This window comes from Elaeis guineensis, chromosome 2 (genome assembly GCF_000442705.2).
Source record: "Elaeis guineensis isolate ETL-2024a chromosome 2, EG11, whole genome shotgun sequence".
Taxonomy (NCBI): domain Eukaryota; kingdom Viridiplantae; phylum Streptophyta; class Magnoliopsida; order Arecales; family Arecaceae; genus Elaeis; species Elaeis guineensis.
In genome coordinates, this window is record NC_025994.2 from 112,084,208 (window position 1) to 112,090,331 (window position 6,124).

A 6,124-nucleotide genomic window follows, 5' to 3' on the forward strand; every position below is an offset into this window, starting at 1 on the left:
TCTGTAATTAATTTGAATTTAATATATATAGTTTAATCTTGAAAATAAGGAATATGTAGATATTACAGGAGAATAGCATTATCCAAATGGATATCGATACTTCAACTTGCTAAAATTAATTATACCTAAATCATTTAGTTAAGAAAATATACAAACTTCAAATTAACATAAAAAGGAATACATCAAAATTTTTGCTTTCTTGCCTATCATTATGATTAAACTAATATCTGAGATAAAAAAATTGCAGCCATCTCTAGTGCTTGTTGGCCCCCCAACCCCCACAACCATGTCTCCTTGCTCTTCCTCGTCATCAGCAATATTGTCTCCATTTCACTCGGCGACAACATGGCATCATTCGGTCTGGCCCGGTGACAACCCGATTTAATTCGGCTAAGTTAAGATTTTGCGGGGAAAAAAAAAAAAAATAGAAATACAACTCAGTCAAATCTTATTCTTTTTTTAATAATATCCCAGTTGTCTTGATTTTTAATTCAGTAACCTTAGTTTTGGACTCAACTTGGTTGGGTCACGAGCGGTCTTGCCAAGTTTTACAACATTCAAAGAATCCTGCTAGGTCTCTTATACTGGAAATATGCATCGCATCATTTATTAATATACTATTTTCTCTTTCCCTTTTCCAGATTCCACGCACGCACAGAAATTGTGTAAACTCTTATCCTAAAAGAATCCACTTTTTGAGGTCAATGCTGGTAGATTTGTATTGCAGCTGTGGAGAAGCAGAAAGTTTTTAGTGAAAGATATTGCTTATGCTCCTTTACCAAAAAAAAAAAAGATATTGCTTATGCTCAAAAGAAAGAGGATTTGCCAGCAAAAACTGTTTGTGTGATTTGAAGTCCGATCTCCGAGACCAAAAAATATGTTTTGGTTAATAGAAAAGCTTTTGAACAGGACTGTCCAAATCTGCAAGTGCATTCATCACTGTTTATGGATGTAGCGACAGTAAGGTCCAACGTAGCCTGTCTTGTTTGTTCTGTGCTTAAGATGTAGGTTCCTGTAGTGGCTCTTCTTTCATCCACAGGTCTCTGTACTTGCCAGTAGATGAAGATGCTAAGTTATTACAGTTGCATGAAGCTTGAATTCCAGGAATTTCAATTATATGGAACAACTTATTCCGATGAACAAGCTACTCTCTTCTTGGCCACAGGCCAAGTGCAGCTTTGGAGTCTTGGATTGTTATTTTGTAGTTGAAGTGATATGCGGCTCTTTTCCTACCCCAATAAAAAAATGAAAAAGAGGCACTTGTAGAAACCAGACTTAGAAGCAACCAAGGACAACATCTTTGAGGTAGAGGAGATTATACTGTTCCTATGAGGATCTATACAGACGTATGTTTATTACCACATTTATTATTCGCTGGGAACATAATGGATACCTATAACGGATTAGGGAATCTAAATAACATCTTCTAACTAATCTTTTTGGATGAAATCTTGAGTTGTTATAGAGCTGTCTGATTAATTATAAATCGTGAAGCCAACATCATACTCTATCAAATACTAAATGTCCAGAAACTTATTTGGGTCCCCACAGAAAACACTGAGCAACTAGTGAAGATGGACCTTGATCGATGATGCGGAGTGGGTTGTTGCGAATCCCAAATTTCCCCTCACTCTATTACAAATTACAAAACATTTGATCAATGACAACGGTTGCAGAGAGATTAAATCAATTCTTACATCCAAACAATTCCAAAATCATCGGATCATGAACAGCTTCTAGTGCCAATCTAAACGTGTCGTTGAGCAGAATTAATTAAAGACTTGAAGGCTGTCCAAATTCCACGAGATGACATGACTCCAGACCATGGCAAAAAGCTACAGTTTATAGAGAAACACAAGATGAAGTTGAGGTTGATCAGTGATCACAAGTGGACACAAACTACTGCATTGCTCCACGCAAGCCAAGCCAACAATCTGGATGAGCCATCGCCATCAGCCAGGCCAGCAGCCGATCTTATTCTGAAAAAATGGCAGGAGTCACAAAGGTCCACCCAGTTCAGCCACCTTCAAAAGCGACTTTTCTTCAGAAAAGAACTTCAAAAGCTACTTCACATGAAAGCATGTGCTTATTGCATCCAAAATGAAAGCATGCGCACATATACATTTGTTAAATTATATGCCTGAAATAATAAATAGCCGATCACGTATTCTATACGCCAAATGGTAAAGCAACCGCCAGAAGGATACAACCTAAAAACTTGGAATGCTACACTTTCAGGGAAGCAACTTTAGTAAAATTAACACTGCCAACAGCAAGCAGAATATTGGCAGTAACATCTACCATGACATATATTTGTCAATGGTGCAACTGCCATCATCTTGGAATTCTGATCTGTTGGCAGAGTGCTTTAGTGGTTTAGAATCTAACTCTAGGTAACCATTTCCTCATGTGTTGGATGAAGTGAACTTCTCGTAGATCTTTTCTCATAACAACATATATATTTAACTGAATGGGGAGGCCTATGAGCCAATAGAATTTTATATGGGTAATGGACAGAGCAGGAAGCTGCATCTACCATGGACCACTAGTAATCCATTCCATCCAGCTCCATACTTCCTGCTTTCCCCAAAATCATTGAAAAATTGTCCCTGCTTCGAAGCATAGACCCATGAATAAAGTTGAAATGCTACTGCATAGAATAGAACATAGACCCATGATACTTCTGAACTAGCTTAATGAAGGTATTTTCTATTTCACGAAAAGACCTATGAGAAAATGCATATGCATTGGCACAGTCAATATTCTTGATCACTGCTGCTTCCCTCCACCATATCCTCATGAGAATTACATCCATTATTTATGAAAAGAAAAAAGGAAACCCTCCATGGTTTCTTAGATTCCATCCTGTGTTCTACCAGTAGGAAATATCTAGTTATGAAATCAAGTGGCAATGGAAATCATTTGGCAATTACTAGCCCTCCATGATACTTTGTACTAATACTCGAAAACATGCACATCAGATACCTATTGCCTTATTTACAAATTATGGCCAAAGAAAAGGGACAAATATGTGTTGGAGATTTTAGAAGAGGGAAGAGAACTTTTTTGAATTGTATTTCATTCCAACATTTTTAGATTACAAGCCTATATATATAGCACCTAAAAGATGATTCTAGACTTGTAATTAAGAGACTAACACAACCCAAAGAGTCAACAAACTCATTAACTTTGACACATTTCCAAACATAATTAAGGCTAAGGAACCCACAATTCCAAGACAGCTATTTCCAAGACTTACATTGAAAATGACAAATTATCATTTTAACAGCCCCTCTTAATTTGTAATTTTCAACATGCCTTTAAACTTCTCAATCTTCTCTTTAGTAACTGGCTTGGTGAGAACATCTGCAGGTTGCTTCTTTGTTCCAATGAACTCCAAGCGAATTTCTCCTTTGCTTACTAGGTCTCGAATGAAATGATGACGGAGTTCAATGTGCTTGCTTCTTGCATGAAAAACTGGATTCTTCGTCATTGCTATTGCTGACATGTTATCGCAATAGATCACGGTGGGTTCTTCAAATTTCTGCTGCAAGTCTATCAAGAGTTTTCGTAGTCAAATAACTTCACAAACTGCACTTGTAGCTGTAGTGTATTCAGCTTCCACAGAAGATAAAGCAATAGTATTTTGCTTCTTGGAACCCCATGATATCACATTCGAACCCAAACAAATCAGATATCCTGAAGTGCTTCTTCTATCATCCATCGAACCAGCCCAATCACTATCAGTGAAGCCAACAAGCTTGAAGTTTACTTCTTTCATATATTTGAGCCCCAGATTTTTTGATCCTTGCAAGTACCTTAGGATCCTCTTTGCTGCTGCATAATAAACCTTGCTAGGCTTGCTCATGTATCTTGAAACAACACTTACTGATTGCATGATGTTAGGCCTTGTGTTAGTAAGGTAAATGAGAGATCCCACTAAGCTTAAAAATAATTTTTCATCAATCATGTCTGCACCATCATCTTGTTGCATCTTCTCATTAAGTGCTATTGGAGTAGACATTGGTTTGCAATCTTTCATCTTGAATTTCTTCAACAAATCTTCAACATACTTTTCTTGCGAGATAAAAATCTCTCCTTTTGATTACTTAACTTGAAAGTCGAGAAAATATTTCATAAGTCCGAGATCAATCATCTCAAATTTAGTCATCATGACCTTTTTAAAATCTTGAACCATCTTTAAATTGGTTCCTGTATAGATCAAATCATTAACGTACAAGCAAACAATCAAGAAATTTTTACCTTCACATTTCATATAAAGGGATGGTTTGCTTTGGCTACGTTGAAGATCAAAATTCTAGAAATAAGAGTCAATCTTGCTATTCCAGGCTCGAGGGGCTTGTTTCACCCCATAAAGCATCTTTCGAAGTCGATAGATTTTTTCTTCTTTTCTCTTTGCAACATAGCCTTGGGGTGATGCACGTACACTTCTTCTTCCAATTCTCCATTTAGAAATACAGACTTTACATCCAAGTGAAATACTTCCATCTCCAATTGGGCTGCCAAAGCAAGAATAACTCGGATTGTTTCCATTCAAACCACAGGTGCAAAGGTTTCATTGAAATCGACATCGGGTTGTTGTGAATAGTCTTTTGCAACAACTTTGGCTTTGTGCTTCTGAATGCTTCCATCTTTATTGAACTTTGTTTTGAAGATCCATTTAGCCCAATTGCATCATTTCCTTTTGGAAGATCAACTAACTCCCAAGTCTGATTCTTTTCAATACTTTTAATCTCCTTATTCATGGCTTCTCACCAAACTTTTTCTCTTTTAGCTTTTTCAAAACTCTGTGGTTCTCTAGCAAATAAAACAAAATTACTAAAAGCATAAATATCAGTCAAAGAACGATACCTCTTGGGAGAATCTGAGTCCAAATCATGATTAGAAGAAGATGCACCAACTTCTTGTTGTTCATTCGGGGCTTCTGGTTGGTTATTTGGAGACACCACAGGAACAACATCTTGTGGGATAAAAATATAGCCATCAGGTTCTTGAGCAACCTGAGCTTCAGTAGCTTCCAATTTTCATGCTGCCATTTCATCAAAGATAACATCTCTCGAGAGAACAAACTTAATTATTTCTGGATTAAAAAGACGGTACCCTTTAGATTCATTGCTATAGCCAATAAAGATAAATTTTTTATCTTTTTCATCAAATTTATCCTTATTCGGAGTGGACACATGTGCATAGGCAATGCATCCAAAAACTTTCAGCTGAGTCACCATTGGCTTTTGATCGAACCATGCTTCGAATGGGTCTTGTTTATAACCACTTTCATCGGAGAACGATTCAAAATGTACACTGCTGTGTTGACAGCTTCTGCCCAAAATTTGTTTGGAAGACCTTTGCCTTTTAGCATACTTCTCACCATTTCTTCAATAGTTCGATTTTTTCTTTCTGCCACACCATTTTGCTGAGGTGTGTATCAGATTGTAAGCTGCCTTTATATCCCATTTTCTTTGCAATAATCAAGGAAAGACTTGTAGATGAACTCGCCTTTGCGATCAGTCCTAAGTGTCATTATCAAACACCCACTCTATTTTTCTACAAGGACTTTGAAATATAAAAAAAATGTTGAAAGCATCTGACTTTTTATCAAGAAAATAAACCCATATCATCCTCATATAATCATCAAAAAAGAGAGTAAAATATTGCATGTTACCAAGTGAAGGAGTTTGAGTTGGACCACATATATCAACATGAACAAGCTCCAAAGGGCTTCGAGCTCTCCGCGCTGCTTTTGGAAACGATAATTGATATATTTTTTCATACACACAACCTTCACAAACTTACTCTTTTGAATGAATTTGAGGAAGTCCACTCACCACATTACAAGAAAAAAAATTTTTTGTGATGAATTTATTTACGATGAAAATATTTTCATCGTCAATAAAGATATTTATGATGAAAAATCATTTTCATCACTAATAAAGAAATATTTATGATGAAAATTATTTTTCATCACAAATAGCTCCATATTTATGATGAAAAAAAAATTTCATCACAAATACCTATTATTTGCGATGCAAATAATCATCGTAAATAATAAAATATTTATTTTAATTTTATATTTTTAAATATTCATGATGAAAATATTTTCATC